This window comes from Urocitellus parryii, chromosome 3 (assembly GCF_045843805.1).
Source record: "Urocitellus parryii isolate mUroPar1 chromosome 3, mUroPar1.hap1, whole genome shotgun sequence".
In the NCBI taxonomy this organism is placed as follows: domain Eukaryota; kingdom Metazoa; phylum Chordata; class Mammalia; order Rodentia; family Sciuridae; genus Urocitellus; species Urocitellus parryii.
In genome coordinates this window covers 188284591-188306328 of record NC_135533.1, presented here as the reverse complement: position 1 = coordinate 188306328, position 21738 = coordinate 188284591, and the positions used below count along the sequence as shown (strand labels likewise).

General features: G+C 40.3%; 1 protein-coding gene across 2 annotated transcripts in view; it reads left to right on the top strand.

The window, feature by feature from the left end:
• Gadl1 (glutamate decarboxylase like 1) overlaps nucleotides 1-21738 on the top strand; it is a 163316-nt gene that overhangs the window by 5911 nt on the left and 135667 nt on the right. The window contains exon 1 of one of the 2 annotated variants that reach the window (XM_026406180.2): nucleotides 7361-7448. The exons of the other annotated variant lie outside the window; for it this stretch is intronic. The gene's annotated coding sequence lies outside the window, so the exon portion shown is untranslated. Of the gene's footprint in view, nucleotides 1-7360; nucleotides 7449-21738 lie in introns of those variants that run through there. 2 annotated transcript variants of the gene reach the window in all.

Below are 21738 nucleotides of genomic sequence, written 5' to 3'. Positions count from 1 at the left end.
ATTTAAAAGAGATGAGCTATTGAAAAAAGAACTCAAAGTAGAAAAGTAGAAAATCCACTCAAAGCCAGTGACCAAGGATATTAATTTTGCAACCTGTTGTTATGCCAAATGCATTACTCTGCTGCAAACAGTTAAGCTATCTTTTGGTCTCCTGTCTAACTTTTGGCATTTCCTCCTTTGGTACAGAATCACTTTATGACAATTCGTGAGTGCTTAGTTAATTAGTGAGTGTGACCAAATTGTTTGGTGCATGAACTCGAGGTGTTTTCAGGGTGGTCATTGCTGAGTAGCATTTCTTTTTCCGGAGAGTTAGCTCCAGGAGCAATAACTTTGAGAGTGCCTCCTCTTCTTCCTCCTCCTTTAAACCAGTACTCTGTGGAAACAGATTGTGAATGAGTAACCTTTAATTTTACCTATTTATATATTTTGTAGAGATCCTCCTATTGCTTCAACATCTTCTTTTGGAGAATTATGATCTTGTAGTCTTCCTAACATCCCATGCTTCTTCACTTTTGACAGAGGAGGACGTGGGTCCCTTTTCCCAGGATCAACCAACAACATCACTGTTCCATGTGGGGAACTCTTCTTCAGTCTTAAAAGGAGCCCCACCTCATTTTTGAGATTATCTGCACAGACACTTATAGATTCCTCAAGTGCCCCTAGACCCCCTCCCTTCCTGCTGCCTGGCCTAGTATACTCCTTCTCCAGAAGTCCACGTCCTTTTCCATCCTTCTGTGGTAGAAAGGACGTGGAAGGGGAAAATGCCTGAAAGAAAATAATATCTCAGAAGTTGGCTCCTGAGAGCTCTCCCTTCCCTGTTCTCTTCTTTCACCCCAAGTTTCTGAGGATTCCTGAGTGACCCTGCTGCTCCATGATGGTGGCTTCCGTTTTCTGTTCATGGAACTTTCTTTTGGGTTTTGAGCAATGAGCAGATAGAACACCTAGCTATCATTTTGTACACTAGTAACCATTACTAGTTTGTCTGTCATTCTAGAAGCCCCTTCTATGGGCCCTACTCCATTCATAGCCCTCTCTACTGTAAGAAATTATCACCCTGGTTTTGATAGCAATTGCTTTTAAAGTTTTACTGTCCATGTGTGCATTCTTAGACATAACAATTCACTATCATCCATCTTAATCTATGATATACCTATTTAATGTGCAGATTTCCTCTCTCCTCTTATTCTGTTCCTATAATTTACTTGGTGAACAACCTGGGCCATTTGACCTACAGAATTCCCCATAATCTGGATTTTGCTTCTTTGCACCCATGGCTTAAATTATTTTCTTAAAGATTGCCTTCTTTTGAGCTCTGGCTTATGTCACCCCAACCCCTCTTCCTTCTCAGTCCTTGCCTGAATGCAATAGGGCCTATTATTTAACAAATCCTAGAAGACTGAGGTGACACACCATGTTGGATTCTAGACTGCACCAGTTACTGAACTCTCAGCACCATAGTTACTAAATTATAACCTCTATCTTGCTGCTGAATTCTCTGGTCTATCTTCCCCGTCCATAACTAGTAAGTTGCTTCCAGAGTTGCAGGGAGCCTTGCACAGTCCTGGTGATGAGATAATCCACATAAATACTTAGCACTGGTTTAGTCATTGTAAATGCTTTCTCTATATTCACTGCTCCTATTATGATTATTCTCATTCAGTGGAGAGAAGAGGCAGGCTGCATTTGTGACTGAGGCTCCAGTGTACCATATCAATTCAATGTCCCTGCTTTTGTCTACTGCCTACTTGATGCTTCTGCTGGAGCACTAAGCCTGGACCTTATGTGCAGCAATACCCCAGAGCAATCGAGATCCCCCAGTCTTCTCTGCATGAGATAGCAGTGGTTGCGCAACACAGCAAAAGGTTGCAGTACCAGTCATTGGCATGGAGAGAAGTTTGCATTCTACTTCGGGTTGTTAGAACAGCACTGTTTAGGTCACCAGGGCCCTCTCCCACAATGAAGCCTCTGTTTCAGACATCACTAACCATCCCACTCTGCATCTCAGCCCTGGCTGTCCTTTCCTCACCAGAGCATGTTTGTTCTTGTGCCTATTTTTTTTGTTCTTTATAATGTGAAACTGTATAGTTGCTTTCTGGAAAGGCCCTTGTTGGCTTCTGCAGAATCTCTGGATACTGTGATTAGTCTGAGAAAGCAGTGCCGTATTGTTTAATATGTAGAAATTTCTTTGTAGTGCCGCTTCCTTTGGACATAGCTAGTCTTCTTGGTTAAGTTGCATTCTTTCATCTGATTCTTAAATTCTACAAACAAGCATGAAATCATTGTTATCTACTAGACTTATTATTAGATAATTATTATATTTCTCCTATTTAACTCCTCAAATCTTTCATTAACTTCTCTAAACATTATGATGAGTTGGTTAAAACTGATGCTTTCATCTACTAATTATTTTAAATATTAGTAGTTGGGTGCATAATTGAGCAGTTTTGCAAAATTTTCTTTTGTTAAAAAAAAAGTGTAGTTGTAGATAGACACAGTACCTTTATTTTATTTATTTATTTTTATGTGGTGCTGTGTATAGAACCCAGTGACTCATACATGCTAGACAAGTGCTCTACCATTGAGCTACAACCCCAGCCCTCAAACTTTTCTGTTTTAAGCCTTTTTTGATCATATTAATTTTTTAAATATTTTCTTCTGTTATGTTTTTGTATCTATTAATTTTTAAGCAATTATTTTTCTCATCATCATCATTATCATCATAAAGCATTAGTGGGTATGAATTATTTAGAAATAAGGATTTGTTTGAAAAATGGACATGCTGAGAATTATTTAAATTATAGTAAATTGCAAAATAGTGCATAGAGCAAGAACTCTATGGAAAGTAATAATTGGAAAATAATAATCCATTTATACATAGGGAACTGGAACTGAAAAAAATATGTATCTAGGTATTAAAGCTACTTGTGGATGATAGGATAGATCGTGGATTTTTCTTAGCTCCTTCTGCTTGTTTGCATTTTTTGTAGTGAATCTGCATTGCTTTTTTACAAAAGGAAAAAAAATGTGGAAGAAGAGGTTTGGGATGAGGTTTTTGTTTGCTTAAATGTTTTTCTCATTCATTTTAGTCCAGACTTTCCCGTTGTATTCATTTGGGTTGGTTTTCATCTTTCTTAAACAGGCATGAATGTCACTTCTATTGTCCCAAAATATCCTTATACTGGATTTTGAAATTGTTCTAATTAATCTCCCATTACTGAACACTTATGTTGTTTCAATAATTTGTTTTATAATAAACAAGACAGAGCACAAAGCAATTGGCTGAAAATTAATTAAAAATAGAGAAGAAAAAAATTAGGGGAAAACTACCATTCTGGAAAAGGATTGAGAGTATTGTAAGGCATATTAGAAAGTTGAAAATTTGCCCAGGAGTGCATCAAAAGTATGAGTTCTTGGAAATGCAATGTCTGGAAATATTCAACATTTTGACAAAAGGCCATCTTAAACAATTGAATTGAATCCAATACCTGCTGTTGGGCAAACCGTGGGCTGCTATTAAGGGCTGTGAGCGGGGAAAGCCAGGCTTTGAGTTTTGATTTCAGGTAAACTGAAGCTCAATTTGTGAATAATAGGAGTGAGGTCCATTCACACACCAAATACAGTGAGGCTATGAGGGACATTACTTACTTCATGATTTTTGTGAGGATTCATGGGTAGAGCTTATATAAAAATACCTGGCACATTGAAGGCAAGTATGTCCTACCTTCCTCTTTTAATAAATATTTATTGCCTTGAATTGTAGGGATAAATAAGCATGGCACTCTGTGGGGAGTATGTTTCTAAATGTGGCTTAGTTAAAGTAAATCCTCCAAACCAAATAACAAACACACTGTATAATGAGGTAGGAAAACCTTTGACTTCTATCATTCTTAAGAGAGTAATTGAAAAGGGGCAATTGTTTTAAAGATTCTTCTGGCTCAGAACTGAAGCAACTCAGGTAGGCAATGCAATAGAAAAATATACTGGGAGGTAGAAATTTTTTCTATTGGCTAAATTACAGTGATTGAGGTAGATGTTTCCCTAAACTTATACAGGGACAGATTTCATCTCTGGTGGATTTAGGGAACTGTAGTTGTTCCTATTTGTGCCACCACTGTTTTAAGGGATTTACAGTAGTGTCAAAAAAAACACTTAGGAATAGATCAGATCAAGAAGGTGGAAGAATTGAACACTGAAAACTATAAAACATTGCTCAAATAAATGAAAGACACAAATAATTGGAAAGACATCCTGTGTTCATGAATTGGAAGAAAATATTGTTAAAATAGTTATACTACCCAAAGGAGCCTACAGATCCAGCACAATTCCTACTAAAATGCCAATGATATTTTGGGGTAGAATTTTAAAAAATGACTCCTAAATTTATATGAAATTTCAGTTTTGAAAACAAAACAAAACAACAACAAAATAAAATCCAAAACAAAGTGGGAGGACTCACACTTCTGTGTTCTGGAATGTTCTTCCAGAAGCGCATATGTTGAAGGCTTGGTCCCCACTGCAGCCATGTTCAGAGTGGACGTTCTTGGAAAGTTATTGAATCATGAGGGCTCTGACCCCATCAGTGAATTAATCCATTGAGGGATTCATGGCTGAATGATCACTGGGAGATGTTGAATACCGTGGGTTGTGAAAGCTGGTTGGAGAGAGTGGATGCATGGTGGCTGCCTGGTGTCTCTTCCCTGGTCCCTTCCTCTCTCTGTTTTCCTGTGCCATGCCCTTCCACCTCAATGTTCTGCTTTGCCTTAGCCCCAAATTAATGGAACCAGCTGACAATGGACTGAAAGCACTGAAACAGTGAGGTTAATTAAATCTTTCCTGCTTTTACATTATTTTTCTCATGTATTTGTTGTAGTGAAGGAAAGCTAACTAACACTTTCTGAATTGAAAACATAATACAATGACAAAATAATTGAAACAATGGTATTGTGGCATATAGACAGACATAATGAAAGGAATATATTAGAGAGCCCAGAAATAAACCTTCACATGTTTGGACAGATGCTCTTTGTTGAGGTCAACAAGACCAGTCAATGGGGAAAGAACAATCTCTTCAATAAATGGGTTTGTGAAACTGGATATTCACATGACAAAGTTGGACTTTTACTTTACACCATATACAAAAATTTACTCAAAGCAGATTAAAGATCTAGATGAAAAAGCCCAAACTATAAAACTCCTAAAACAGGAAAAGCTCCATGACTTAGGACTTGGCAATGACTCCTTGGATAGGGCAACAAAAGCTCACAACAAAAGCAAAAATAGACAAATAGGATCACATCAAACTAAAAATATTCTGTACATCAAAAGTCATAAGCAACAGAGAAAAGACAACTCATGGGATAGAAGGAAATTGCCAAACCATATATCTGCCAAGGATTTAATGTTAAGAATATGTAAAAGACCCCCACAACTCAACTGGCGAGGTCCTCAACTGGTGAGGGCCTTCTTGGTGTATAACCCCAAGACAGAAAGCAGAAGGCAAAAGAGAGGAAGAGGGCTGAACTTGCCCTTTTATAACATCAGCAGTCCCATGCATAAGGAAGGGGACCTAATGGCCTAATGAGCTCTTTAAAGATCCTACCACTAAATACCATCACATTGACAATTGAGTTTCCACTTGAGTTGTAGAGGCAACAAACATTAGCACTCCCTGAGCAAGTTTAACCTTTGTGTGTGCATCTTGGCATTGTCAACATAAGCACTGATCGTATTGTAATACTCTGAGAGGCGTCCTGCTGTTTGTCCCTTAGTTTGCTATTCATGGTTCATGTATCTTCTTTTATATTGTTGCTGTCTCCTTCAGCACAATCTACTGTGTCAACTATACTTTATTCTCTTAGTCATAGTAGCATCTTTGAGCATCACTCGCTATGCCTCTTGTAATGTATTGCTTTTAACAAGCTTGAGCATCATGTCATCTTCTGGAGTTTAAGCCACAGAGGATAGGATTGTGCTGCATGTGATGTAGATTGCCTCTATGTGGGACGTGAAGAGCCTCCATAAGAGGACATAATAGGTGTCTGTTGCATCGACATTGTCATATTGTTTTTGCATTCTCCTGTATTCTTTTGTGTGTCCCAGATATTTGGTTTTGCTAGATAAGAAGCTTCTATACCAAGTGTATGAAAATGAAAAAAAATTATGTAAATGTTTCTGTAATTGTTGCATAGTTACAATTCACGTTCAGGAATTGAAGAAACTGATAACATTTTATGACTGAAGATACATATGTAACCAGAGTTAACAGATTAAGTCCCAGCTTGAAGGAAAATTACAGCTTTCGACTCACTAAACCACACTGGGAGTATGACGAATCTCTGAACCTAGGGAGAGCACAGTGCCTGTTCCTTTCCTTCTCTATTCCCACTGCTCCCATGAATAGCACCACTGAGAGTCAGTAGTACAGCTTACAGGGGGGTAGGCAATTCTGTTTCACTCCTTTCTCCACCTTAAGTGACTTGTAAGGAGCTTTATTGAGATAGTGTTTACATTCATAAACATTACCTATTTGAGTTTATAGCTCAGTTCTTAGTGTATTTGCAGAGTTGCTGAGCTTATACCATAACCCATGGACATGATATTTTTGAATATCATGTTCGTGAACATGTTACTGTGTTTTTCTTCTGCTGCCTTTCTGAGTACCTGCTCCCCTCTGCAAGCAGCTCTCTGCCTGGGAGAGATTATGAGCCTTGTAAGTAGAATGCAAAGAGGAAGACAGTTGCTGTTTAGATCCCAGAAGTCAAAACAGGAGTTTCAAAACAAAGTGATAGTTTTATAAGCCATGCTATTGCCTTGAGGTAGCATTTCTAAACTCTTTCATTTTCCCTTTAACCCACTAAGCCTGATAGAGAAAATTATGGGGTCTGATCCACAGTCCAGAGAATAGACTCTGGTGCATCTTTCATGTTATCCATGGGGCTAAGGTCAAGAAAAATGAATATTTGAAATAGAAGAAATCCATAAAAATTCTCCATTTCTGGCTTGAGGTGATAATGGGAAGAGAAAAACTGAGGCAAGAAAGAGGCAAGTGAATATACAACACAGTCTCCATGTCAGATTACTTTGGGCTCAATGGAAGGCGAGAAGCCAGCGGTTAGTGCGTGTGGTAGTTTTATAGAAGCATGGAAGGCAACAAAAGATTGTTGCCACGCCACTTTGTAGCCTGGTCAATGCCAAGATGGTGGCTCACCGAAGTTGGAGAGAGAGAGAGAGAGAGAGAGCGCTTTGCTTGAGCACCTCAGATAGTGATTCAGAAAGATCCCTTTATCTTAGAAGATGGTTAAATCAAGTCCCCTTGATTCTCCCAGGGGTCCTTCTTTGATGAGGATGGAGACAGAAGTCATGGGCATAAGCCCAGAGTGATCTACCCCATCACCAAGAGCCAAGGTGAAGCTACCTCAGCCAGGAAGTCCTGCCATCCCCTGGCCAAGGTGAGAGAAAAAAGACCACAAGTGTGCTCAGCCATGACCACCAGGTGGGGAAGGAGCAATGATGTAGACAAGAGAGATTGTCCAGAGAGGAAGGTGCCAGTGTGGTGAATCCAAGGGCTCCACCTCTCTTCCTTCCCCCTGCACTTGAGTGAGACAGTCCTTTCTCCTTGAGTACCGAGAAGCTGTCAAGAAGAGTAATAGGAAAGAGAGGGGTGGAAATCTGAGATATCAAACATTTTCAAACAGAAAAGCAGACCATTGCTTAAAAGGACCTTTTAATTTATTATATCTGATCCAGTTTTAACCAGATTGGACTCAATAAAGTAAATTTGTTACCTCTCTCCAGCAGTGGGAACTCATGAGGAAGGCAAGATTAAATAGAGATCGAAACAAAGATACAATATCTTCTCTGTGTACCTTAGCATCATAAAAGTAATGGCACCACAAATAGCCTTAAAATAAATGCAGTCATCTCTGCGGCCAGTGCCACTGGCACTGTCTTTGGAGAATTCAGGTGTCCAAGAGAAATATGTGCAAAGCTGGTCTTAGATCTGCTGTGGAAGGGTCTGTGGTAAGTGAGTTTAGTAGATCAGTTCTCCATATTTTAAGAGGGAAAAAGATGGGTGACAAATGTCTATCAGTCATCTTATTACTTTAAACCAAGGTGTTCATATATTCATTTCTGCCTACAAACTCTTTATTTAAACATAATAATATAGTGAAACTAGCGATAAAGTAGCATTTCCACAGCTAAAGTAAGATTCATGGGCCTGAAGAGCATATGTTCATCTTCTCCCCTACTTCTTCTACTTCCTGCCCTGAGCCACCTCCATGAAGCTCCTGGTTTTTCAGAAGCTTGTGGTTCTGCAGAACAGTGATGAAGACCATTTTAGAAGTGATAGAATGTGATCTGCATTAATTATGTGAAGAATAATTTAATTGAAAAATGGGCATTAGCCGTGGGATTCTTGTGAGAGGGTCATGGCATCCTGTGGAGCATCATTTGACTGAGAGCATCAACCAGGGAAGTTCAAGTACTTTCAGTCACAGAGCTACTTAGGGTCAGAGTCAGGGCGAAGACTCTCCCACCCCAGATTTCAGAACCTTCTTTATTTGCATATCGTGAAGACAGCTAATTAAAAGTAAGAAACCAACCCTGCAAGATACTGATGAAATCAGACTTGGAACTTATGTTTCTTTCCACTAGCATCTGAGACTTCTTGGTGCACGGCTAAGAATTTCTGCATTCAGAAGTTGCTTAATCCTAAATATTTCGGAACAACTATCTAGATTACTTGATGTTAGTCAGCCATCATTAATATTAACATCCGTTTTGACGATTTAGCCACAGCATCAACAAACTTTTAATTTCCACACTCTAGTTTTTGCCCATTAAATATATTGTGCGCCGGCCGCTCCCTTTGTTTGAAGTTATTAGCTGATAAGACTATTCCCAATTCGGCACTCTGGATGTTGGGTTGTTTGATCTCCTAATACTTTGTATTGACTTATAAAGTCAATAGAGACTTAGCTGGTATTTTATGATATATGTGTTCTTTCAATGCTATGCAGGCCAAAGAAATACACCCAAGCAACATATTTCCTTCATATGCATTTTCATCCTGGTATATTCTGTGATGCCATCAGCCCAGTTGTATTTCACTACCTAATTTGTATGAAATAGAGAAAGAGAAGAAGGAAAATCTATGAACAATTGGATTTTGTAAAATTAGTCAGTGTCCTTATTTTTCAGGTTGATGGCACAACAAAAGAGAATTTTAGAAAGTAATTGTGGAATGTAAGTGTGATGACAGTTTTGCCTCGAAGAGTTCAATACAGTATGTCAGCTTAGCAGTTAATTGTTCTTTTATTGTTTCATATGTAAGTCCACTCTCCTGGGTGCAAGAGGCTGCATAGTTTAGTGGAAGAAGAAGAGACAACGAAATCAATCGTAGTCTGAATATTAGCTCTGTTATTTATTCTGCCAGCTCTGTGATCTCCATAGAATTAAGAAATCTCTTTGATCTTCATTTCCATATTTGTAGAGCTGGGTATGATACTTGCCTCATAGGGTGTCATTAAGATTTATGCAAGCAAGAATGGGACTGCACACTCCAGCTCCTAGGGAGGCTGAGGCAGGAGGATCACAAGTTCAAGGCCAGGTTTGGCAACTTAGCCTGTCTCAAAATAAGATTGGATTCAATCCCCAATACTCCCCCCCCCAAAAAAAAAAAAAGACAAAACATACTTGAGCCTAAAACAGCATCTCTCTGGTTCACTGGCACTCAAAAAGTAGAAACTGTTTGGAGGATTTGAGTGTAAATAGTTACTTGGTAAAGTGATCCCAAGGAAGTAGCCAACAAAGGGTGCATGATAAAGTAAAGTGTCACTGAAGGTAACTGAGGCCTGATCTCGCTGGATAACCCCAGGTGTTAGGGAAGAGCACACACATCAGAGCTGTCCCATCTGAAGGACAAGTGACTCCTGGTTTATACATTCATTACTATCACTTACTGTTTAAGGGATGATGAGATGTGGTATTAACTTTTCAGAGCTTCAGACTTGACATGTGAGAAGGAAGAGAAGCTTCTGATCAAAATAGAAAGACCGCAGGCAAAGACACAAAGGTGGCCGCCCTGGGAAGCTGGCTGGCTCCCATATGGGCATATGTATGAGTCAGCTGACCAGCCACCCCACCATGTCCCTGATAACTATTGCTGCTTTGTCAGTGATGAGCTGATGTTTTCCTAGCTCCTAATTCAGAGGAGTGTTGAAACCACCTCAGACCAGCTCCAGCTCCTGAGAGTGTTCAACATTCAGAAATATTGTTGAGCCTTTTTCCCCCCCTCTTTTTGGTGCTGGGGACTGAAGCCAGTGTCTTATGCATACTAGGCAAATGCTTTGTCCTTGATCTACACCTCCAGCCCTGTAAGCCAGATGTTAAAGGATTGGTGCCATGAAATTAGCAACAGTAAGAGTCTTTGCAACACAGAAACAAGCAAATGATACCTTTTTTTTGGTTTTTGTTTTTTTAGCTATGTAGCCTTAAGCAAGTTACCTAACTTCTCTGAGTCTGCGTCCTCAAGTGTAAAATGAAGATGTTAGTATGTAATTTGTACAGCTGTTGTGAAGATTAAATACAATAAAATATCCAAGTAAAGAGAATAATGGAATTATGGAATAAGGAATTTATTATAGGAACTGGACTTTAGACAAAAATGATAAAATCTAACAAGGAAAAAGGTCTGTAAGGGGACTTGGAAATCAGAGAACAGTCACTAATCAGCCTGACAGAAGAACTGGCAAGGGCAGCCAAGTTGGGTCTTATAGGGGGAATTTGGGAATCCAGACATGTCTGATTGACAAACCATGACTGTGAAAGGGGCTGGAGAAAGAAAGCTATTTCCTCCGGGTAGCTGGCCTGTCTGTGGCTTAACATCCAAGCATGGAGATAAGGGAAGAAGAGAGGGAGGACCAGCCTTAGCCTGCTGGCATGCCTACGGGTACCTATTACCGTATTTGACCTTAGAGGTTGTTGGAGAGGCTGTACCTCTGCTGCACCTCTGCCAGAATGCAGAGCCAAGAGCCACACAGAAAAATGGATTAGGAAACTACCACAGAGGGCAGAACTTGACCCTGTTGACCACGTGCCACGCATGCCCTGCTGGATTTCAGAACTGCGATGGACTGGTGATTGCCCTGTGCCTCCCGGTCTTTCCTGGGAATTCTGTGGTGTTGCTATGTCCTGAATCACTATTGTATGTCGGGCGTGGTCTGGTGTTTTTACTTTGTGGGTTGCTGAACCAAGATCAGCTGCAGCTGAGCAGCCTTATTTGCCTGCAGGCAGATTCAGATGTGAATTCTTGAATTTTGAGACTAATTCTATAATGGGATACGAGAGTTTTGGAGATCTCAGGATGGAAAGGGGCATATTTTGTGGATGAGAAGAAAATGGATGATTTATGGTTAGAGGCCTGAGCGACAGATTGCAAACATGGCTTCAAAGGTCCTCCTTCCCGGCAAGCACACTGGGCAATTGGACATTGCCATCAGTCGGCAGGAGGTGAGCTGTTTTCCTGTACCTTTGAATCCAGCTGTCTTTGTGCTTTGCTTTAACCAGTAGCATGTGGCAGGAGTGAGGTTGTGTGACATCTTATCTGAAACCTCAAGAGTCTCTGTAACTTCTTCCTTCGCTGCCTTCAAATTTGTGAGCAAGAGCAGTCTAATCTATTTGATAATGAAAGCCCACATGGAGAGAGAGAGGCTCAGCCACCTCAGTCTTCCCCACTGAGCTCTGCTCTGAGACAGTGAGCAATTTGAATACAGTGATGTGAGTGAGCCCAGGAAAGACCAGCAAAATCACCCAGCCAGCACCTAAGAATGAACATATTATTTTGGTTTTAAGCTACAAAATTTGGGAGCCATTTTTAATACAACTAGAGATAACTGATATGACCTCTCAATAATTTATTTTCCTGCTTAATCCAAGCACATTTTAGTCGTTTGTGTCTTTATGGGGTTGTTGTATTGGATAAGTGTCCAGCTATTTATAAGAGTCTTGCCAGAAATCTGACACATAACCCAAAATAAGTGGTGACTATGATGACATGAAATAAATAGTTCAAGATGCTCTTGAGGGGTGGAGTGTGGACCATCCTTAGTGGATGCGGTAGACCTGGAGCAGGAGTTCCATGAGCATCAACAGCCCTGTACCCTTAAACCCCAGTTCCTACAAACTCAAAGGGAGAACATTGGCTAAATAATCTATACGTGTTTGTAAAGCTCTATATGGTCCCAAGTTCCTACACATAATTGATAAAAAAAAAAATCCTTGGAGTATATTCTAGATGGATCCAAACTCCTGTTTTGATGGGTCTCAGTTGAGAGGCATAACCCATGCCAGTGTGGTTGCCATCTGCTATGGGCTATTCTGTGAATGCTCTACCTCTCAACACCAGGGCAGCACAGAGGTGCGTGGACCTCCCCCAGAGTTCCCATGTTGGTCACTGGAGGAACACCACCTATTATCTCTGTGGTGGCTCTCAGGCAGCATCAGAGTTTTAGAAGATTTGCTCTAATTTTATTCTGCATGATGTAAAAGATGAGAAGGAAGATGTTGGTGACATCCTTGGCCTCTGCCTGACTCACTGAGCCATTCAGCTCTGGCCCCTCTGGGTACTCACAATTCAGTTGTGCATTATCCCTGGGAGTGACAGAGTAGTCTTCTCAGAAGGCAGTTTAAACCATTTTGTATTTAAAGATACCCCTTGGAGAGATCTTATTGCTGTTCTAAGCAGTTTCTCCGTGTTTTTTACAACCATATTTAGTAACTTCACCAAGGAGTTTTGGTGGGTTTTCTGCATCTGAGGGTGGCCACACAGGAATGTCCCAGGTGAGTGCCAAGGTGCATAAGAACTAAAAGTAACTGCCCCCTTTCTTGCCTAGAAAGTGATTTGCCAAAGCCCTAGATATAAGTTACAACCCTAGGCACAGATGAGGCCCACATCAGAGTTAATCAACAGATCATGCAAATTAGGCACCCATTTATAGCATTTATTTAAATTTTCACTTAAATTGCTGGTTAAATGGAATACATTTAAAATTCTGAAGTCAACACTTGAGCAAATTGGTTTTAAAACTAGATATTAAATTGCAGCACGTTGCAATTTAATACATACTTCCCAGATAATTGCTTATTGCTTTAAGAGTACAAAATATGTGTCCAAATAGTTTAGCGTGGTTGATGAGACACAGGAAGCAATATCTTCTTGCATGCCTATTTGGGGAAACAAAAGCAGAATGTGATCATTATTAACAAGGTATCTGGACTCTGGCTATCTGGCTTCCAATTCTGGCTCTGTCACTGCTTAGCTGTATGATTTGGACCATTCTCTTCATCTTTCTGGCTCAGCTTTTCTATCTGGAAAGTGGAATTAATGAAGATGCTTTCATCAAAACATTGTGTTGGGAATAAAATGGAATGAGCCACATGAAGTGCTAGCTTTGCACATGGTTCATTGTAAGTAACCATAAAAGATTCACTGTTATTATTTTGTAAGTGAAGTTATAGTTTTGCTTTCTTTATGCTAAACTACAACTAGAAGATCTGCTAGAAAGATAAAATTATCCAGGTGACTTGGATCTGTGGCTTGAGTTATATTTCTGTTTGGCAGCGTCGGCCTGGACTCTTTTCATGAAGATGGCTCTACATTCCTTGACCTCAAGCATCCAGAATTGTACATAAGTGGAATGTTAAAACAAAACAGAAAACAAACAAACCAAAACAAAATAAAACAAAAAACACACCCTGCTTATTTTGTGATAGTAACTGAAAGACCTTTAAGTTTTGGAGAACAATAAAAAATGATGAAAAACTCCCATTGTTCCAAGACTTGCTTAGTTAAGTGCCAAGATGGTTTTAATTTTCCTTCGTTGTAAATGGCTACAGAGTCCAAGTTACTTAGAGTATTAGTCATGGTTCTCTAGTTTCACATAGTACAGAATGACTCCTGCTGTCCAAGAGGGAGGGTATATTGGGAGGATCTGGGGAAGCACATGGAATTGGAGAAAGGTGATTAATGAGATCTTGGGAAATATAGGAACCAAAGCAACTCTGGAGAGATGGAATACTTGGAGGTTCCAACACAAGTAATCTTTCTTCACTCAATGGAGAGTCTTACAGAGACCAGGTCCTGGGGGAAGGATGGCTTCATTTGGAATGCTAACTAGGCCAAGAGTGTCTCCAAATAAACATGCAAACTGAAAATGAGCATTCATGCCACTCAGCCTTACAGCTTAGAAAACAGAATAAAGCCATGAGTGAAAATCTAGAATTTCACGTGTATCTGTAGACAAGAAATAAGATGAAGAATAATTGAGGACATACAGCTGAGATTGCAGAGGAGGAAAATGCTGTGACTCCCACGGTAGTGGTGGTGACCAGGAGGAACAGGAAGTTGAGTGAGTACAGCTCCCAGGAAAAGTCCTGTACTATAGTGCACTAGCTATCCCCATATCATCCACAGCTGGGGCTGAAGGATGGGCATGACATTACCCAGGATGTATGCCAAGTCCAGTTTTCTCACGGTGCCCACTGCCTTAAAGGCCTTCCAAGATAAATGCTATTCATCAGAGAAACCTATGAGATTTCAAAGTGGGGTGGCAAGGGGTGGTTTAGAGACCTGTCAATAATATGACAAGCATCATGTATAGATTGTCAAGTCCTCTTTGCTCAAACAATTGGGACAGATGTCTCAGAAAAACTCCCCTGAAAAGATCAGAAGGGTATCTAATGCCTGGCCTGGTGTCCTTGAAAGAAGACCATTTTTGAAATTAAAAAAAGTAAAATAGGGTTTATGGCTCACCAAGCACTTGGTGTCCACCGCCAGAGAACTATTTTTGTGGCTGTTCAGAGATGGCCTTCTGAGGAGCCGGTGGTTTTTATGGACCTGGCCCTTTGTTAAGGAGATGACTTGGGGTTTCAGTAGAATCTGAATCATCTGTCGGGTATCTCTCATGCTAACCCAGCAGGATCTCATAAAATAAAACCCTGGGTGATGGGGACATGCCACCTCCCAGAAATGTTATATAGTTATCTGGGCTCTGCAAGAGAGAAATTGATACACAAAATGATTTTTCCCCTTGTCTTATTTTGTTCTCTATTTCACCCAAATATTATAGTAGAGCACAGAAAAGCTATCCTCTCCATGAGCAGTGGTTGGGCTCATTCCAATATGTTCTTGTAGGGGAAAGTGCAAAATAAATACAAACCTCTATCCTGTTTACTACTTGGTTCATATTCTCCCTCTCCCTGGCCTGTATTATTGTCATTACATCTCTCTGCCTCCAATTCTTGATTTCCCATCTGAACTCCACACCAATACCCACTTCATCTTTCTAAAGCACTCTTCTCATTCCATCAGAAGTTCTAAGTGGCTTCCTATTGCCTGATCATCAGACTCGCCAGGGCCTCTGCACTCTCTGTAAGATTGGTCTCCAAGCCTTCTCTTTCGGCTCCTAAAGCATTCTGGACTCATGTATGTCTACACATACTTTTCTGCCGTTGTTGTTGTTGTTGTTGTTCTTCTTCTTATTATTATTATTATTATTATTTGTACAAGGGATTGAACCCAGGGGTGCTTAACCACTGAGCACATTCCCAGCCCTTTTTAAAATTTTTTATTTTGGATTTAAAAAAAATTTTTTTTAGTTGTAGACAGACACAATCTCTTTATTCATTTTTATGTGGTGCTGAGGATGGAACCCAGTGCCTCAAGCACTTTTCCATGGATCTATAACCCCAGGCCCAAAATGTTTTATTTTGAGACATAGTCTGGCTAAGTTTCTTAAGGCCTCACTAAGTTGCTCAGGCTGGCTTTGAACTTGTGATATGCTGCTTCAGCCTCCCAAGCCTCTGGGATTACAGGCATGCGCTACCATGCCAGGCTGACATTGCTTTTTATGTCACGAATGTCCCTTTATGTCTTGAATGTCCTTGCCATGATCTTTGTTTCCACCCTGTTATCACCAGTTTCTATGAATCAGTCAAAAATTTTGATCTCCCACATGCCACCCTTGCCTAACTTGCTCTTTTTCTGGTGTTGCCCTATGTCAATATAGGGTGCACCACCATTTACCATCAACCCATTACTCAGGCCTCTATTCTGATAGCTACCTTAGATTCTTTTGTTTCCTTGACCCCCATGTACAATTCCTCACCAAGTCCTTTTAGTTTTAGCACCAAAATGTCTGCCCAGTTGTATCACTTCACTCACTTCTCCATGGCTGATTTCCAGACCAAAGTCACCATTATCTCTTGCCTGAACAATTGCAGTAGCGTTCCAAGCAATTTCTCTGTTTCCACGTGTATCTTCTGATAGTTCCTTCTCTACACGGCCCCCAGAGTAATGTTCTGTAATGTAAACTAGTTCATGTCAGCCCTCTATCTTGAATTCTCAAATGACTGCCTGTTCTTTTATAGTAAAATACAAACTTACCTGGCCTGCTCCTAGTCTGTCTTTGCAAATCTCATTGTATTCCTTCCTTCCCCTTGTCCTTGCACTTGGGCCATGCTGATCTTTTTATTTATTTATTTATTTATTTATTTATTTATTTATTTATTAAAAATATCAATTAACTGAGTATTTATATTGTCTGCTCTTTCTTCGTGGATTAGTTCCTTTCCATTTCTTTTCATAGCTGTTCCTCCTCTTTCATGTCTTAATTCAAATATTTCGTCTGTAGAAATACTTCTTCCTAAACATATCTGAAATAGCTCCCTGTCCTTATTTTATCAAGTCAGGTAATTTCCTTCAAAGCATTTATCAGAGTTACAATTATCCTAATGATCCATCTGTTTGCATTTTTATTACCTGCATCTCACATCCACCTTGTCTGAATGTAAATTGGCCTGTCTTCTTGTTCATTCCTCAGCCATAGATGCATCATGGTGATCTGTGCATCCTGGTCAGTAAATAAGTATGTGTGAGTGACTGAACGAAGAGCCATCTCAAATGCCACTTTGCCCAGAACTTTCTGCTTCTCACATTTAGAAGCAATACTCTTCTCTGAAATTTCTGTGCATGTTTTGTCTGACCTCAAGGATCATACGTTATTCTTCTGTGGTGGGATTCCAAGCATTTGCAAACATATCTAATTCTTATTGGATTTTGAGGTCACCATCTGTGTGTCTGATTCATATCTGAGTTTCCCATAGTACTTGCCACAAGGTCTTGCACATAGTAGGAATTCAACTGATATTCCATGAATACTTTACGAAAGTATAAATTAAAAACCTATCTGTTTTCTGTGCATTTCAGCTAAGAAGAATTCAATCCTAAAATGGGACTCAAGGAATGGTTTAGGTTTTCTTTTTCTCTTTTCTTTTTCATTTCTTTTTCTCCCTTTTGCAGGTAGGCCCCCCTCTCCAGATAATTAAAGTTGTATTATCATTTGTTCATTTTCTTCTTTGACTTTGTATCTGCTGTTGCACTCTGAAAGCTGTTCAGCCCCTAAGCCTGCTGCTCTCTGATCCTCCCCAGCCGCAGGGCTAGGTTGAGAGAAGCTAATTTGCCATTGCACAAATCACAAATAACTGCCCTGCATCACTGTTATTTCTTAATTTTTATTTCCTGTAGTCTTCTTCTTTGTAGGTTTACCACAGATTTACCTCTCATTGCTATGTTTATTTTTCAGCAAAATGGCTTAAAAGTGGTGTGCCTTTTCAAAGGCATGCAAAACATGCCTTTGAAAAGGCACACCACTGACTGCACTGAATCTGACTGCACTGGCTATATCCATAAAACGAGGTAGGGAGGGGCTTAGGAGGGGCTCCTGACTTAGAAAACTTCTGAACTGAGAGATGTATCTTGTTTTTTTTTAACTTTGATTTTCCTTTGTCTTGGTTCCCTAAACAGTCTTGTCTAGACTTTTGGCTACATGGGAACATGAACTCTGTATGGTTTACTTCTCTATCCCCAGGCACCAGGCTGAGTGCTTGATACACAGTAGGTTTTTACCACCCTAACTTTTCCCCCAGACTTTGCTTCTCAGCCTTTCCAGGTCTGATCTACTGGGCTCTCTAGGTCCCAACCCTCAGGACTTCATTGATCTCCAATGTCTTTGCATGAATTTTCTGAAGAGTTCCTTAGCCTCCCAACCAGGTTGCTGGGATTCACTTTGGATCCATTGTTTCTCCTTTTCTGTCCTTGGGAAGCAAACATTATTTTTCTACTGTTAATTTGTTCTTAACAATTAAAAAGACTTGGATGGGGGTACTTTGCTCTTGTTGGCAGATGTTCTGATAAAATCTGAAGGCTGTTAATTATAACCTCTACCTGAGCCAATTGCGTCTGTGCATGCCAAAATAGAATCCATATGGACTTAGTCGCCTTCGTCGTTACCATTTATCGAGTTCTTTTACACTGTTTCTGGCACTTTCCTAAGTGTCTTGCATGAATTACCACATTTTGACCCCTTCAATGACTCAAGGTAATAGCCTAGCAATTTCCCCCATTTACCAGAATAGAAATATGAATTTCATGGAAGTTAAATATTATGGGTATGTTCACAGCAGCAGATGTAGAATTTGGGCCTGGATTTGCCTAGTTCAAAGCTTCAGCTTTGGAATCCACTGGGGTGCTAATAGGAGCCCATTAACAGAATCATGGTAACAAGAGGACAGGACCCATGAGTTCACTCTATTTAGGGTTGGTGAGGCCCCACCTGGAGTTGTGCTACCAGCATTTTATAAGATAAAAGCAAATTGGCTCACAGTAAGTATCATGGGCTATCGCAAACTACTGAGAAAAAACCTGGAGTACTTTTAACTGTAAAAATGAGAAATTGAGACGAGAACTAATAGAAGTTTTTGCATATTTGAGTTAGAGTCCCGATAAAGAGAAGTTAGACTTGTTTTGTCTTCTCATTTACTATAAAATCTTGTACAAATGACACAAATGCATATTTGAAGTCAGTCTTGGGAGAAGCTTTGTGACCATTCCAGCTGACAGTGGAGTCACTGGTTTTAGAAGTGATGAGGTTTCAAAATTGTTATTGTTTATTAACACAGATATTCTAGAAGACAAATCTGCTATTCAGAGGTCCTCCCTGACACCTCAGCTTCTCCTATAAGTTCAGGCCTTAGCCCCAAATGTCTACATTATTTACATTTAAAATGCTTTCTTGGTGTCTTTCTCATGGAAATTGACACTTCCTACCTTCTACTGCAGTCATTCAATCCTCTGAGCTCTTAGTCACTGAGGCCAGGAACTGAGCGTAATTCTTCTTGCTGTTGCCAGTTACTCCCTAATATTGTCTTGCGAGTTGTAGATGTCCTTAAAACAGAACCTACTTGCTCCTTCACGGAACTACAGTACCCTGTTTACCTCAGTGTCACTACTAACTGCCCTAGTTTCCTTACCTATAAAACTGAGTCACTAACTGAAATTTTTGTTACAACTAAGTTTTTCAAATCCATTAGACTTTTAGAACAGAGCCTGGCACATAAAAAGCACTATATACATGTCTTGTAATTGTTCAACGCTTCATTTGCCAGTGAGACTTTGGGCTACTCAATTGGAGGCTTCATTCTATGTCCCTTATCTGTTATTTGGTACATGGTAGGAGATTGATAGATGTTTATTGAAATGAATGCATGATCATTAAGGATGAGAGAGAAACCAGACAATTGAAGAGGGAAGAGTTTGGAAGGACCTCTAAGGTTATAAGTTCCTTCCAGAATTGTCAATTCCCAAAGCCACCTGAACTTTATTTAGTCTATTTTAGTATTATTGGTATAAGTCAGAGTGCTCCACCTAGAACTGAATCCTTTTGGGGTAGGAATCCAGGACACTGAATCTTTACGTCTTCCTCCAGGAACTTCTAGAAGCTAATGCAGTACTTTTATTTCATTGTATAGATTAGGAAACTGAGATATAGACAAGTTATGTTGGCCCAGGATCAAAGAACTTAGGAGTGACTAAGCAGAACTTAGGTCTCTTAATGTCTAGACTGCTGGGTTGTGGAAGGGAGTTGGGGGTTGTCTGAGAAGGTTAGATGACATGACCTCTAAGACAACTATACTGTCAGCCAGTCAGTCCTCAGAGAGCTGGTGAAAACCAGTTTACTGAACTCTGACAACAGGAGACGTGGATATTTTGCCCGTAGGAGTTAACAATCTGGAACAAGAAAGAAAACCTCTACACAGATAACCACAGTGGAAAGTGACAAGGTGAGCTGTGTAGACAAGTGCCCACCCAATGGGGGCTGATCTATTTGGCAGCCCTTGTGTGTCCCAAATACTTGGAGGAGTCCTTCTCTCTTCACAGGGGCCACTGTGGCCCCTCATCCACCTCTTCCACAAAAGACACTTCAACAGCCCCTTGGTGTAGAGTTTGTTGTACTGGCCATGTGAACATTCTGAGAAGACCTCCCTTTGTCCTGTCATAGCTTGCCACCACATGCAAATTCCTTTATGGATTTCTGTACTTCATAAGTATTATTACTGTCTACTACAGTTACTAACATTTCTTGAGATAGTTCATATTATAGGATAGCTAACTTTAGTGAGTGCCCACTCTGTGTTGTTTTAAGGCTTCATCTCTATTCATTCATCCAATTCTTTGCCAAAGAGAAAGGCCACTTCTAAATGTTTGGAACAATATCGGAGGCTGGATTTAATGTTTGGGAAGTAAGAGAGAGTTGTGCATCCTCCAAACAAAGCAAACATTGATTTATGTACAGTTTTAGAAGGGATGGATTTGAGGTATTGGTAGAAATGCAGGAGTGGGAGTGTTTAGGGATTGACTAGTTTCAGAGGGTAGTGTGATTCCTGGGTGGAGACTATAGTTGATGGACTGATTTTCAGAAGTCAAATGACCCCCAAAGGAAAATAGAGAGAGAGAACAGAAGGAGAGTGAGCAGACAGAGGAGAGGAGAGGAAAGTGAGAGTCTTTTCTGCGTGGTCTCCTTTACTAATCCAGAGACCATGGACTCAGGTGCACCTCCTGACTGTTCCCAAGTTCTTTCAGCCCCCACTCCATCTCTTCTCAAGCCCATCAGTTCTATTCTGTGTCTTTGCATCCCAACCAAGGGTGTCTCCTGCTTGGTTAGGTCTAGGCTCCTCCCTTTGCAGGCAAATCAGAGAGGCCTTCAGATAACCTGCAGTGGCATCTCAGAGCATATTTTCACTGGTTGTTTGAAGGAATCCAGAGCAAGTGTCTTTTGATTAAGAGTTAGCAAATAGTTACCAAACCCCTTCAAACTACCAGGAATGTTCTGGGTGCTGCAGAAACAAATGGTGAAACCAGCAGATCAAAGCTCATGTTGGCATCAAGCTTAACCCTTTCTGGAGAGACCGAGGTTTAAACAGATGCATTAATTCATCCAGGTATCACATGTCACAGGGTGGTCCCTGCTCTGGAGTCAAGGTAGAGTAAGAAGGTAGTAGAGAGAGGGGGTTATGGCATCATATAGTATTGCCCAGGAAGGCCTCCTCAGAAACTGATGGTTAAGAATAGAATTAAGTAATAGTGATAAGACCAAAGGTGAAAGAGCTGGGTGAGCTTAGAAGACTTAGGAAGAGAGGAGATCAGAAGCTGAAGAGAAAATGGGGATATGGGAAACTGTGAGGCATGGAGGTCTTTGTGAGGATTTTGGAATTGAGTTTGAGGAGATGAGAGGTTGTGAATTGTTTGAGTAGGGGAGTCATCATGTGATATCACCTCACAGGGACATAGGGGCTGCTATAATAACAGTCCACAAGTCATGAAAAGAGCAGGTGGGGGCTGGA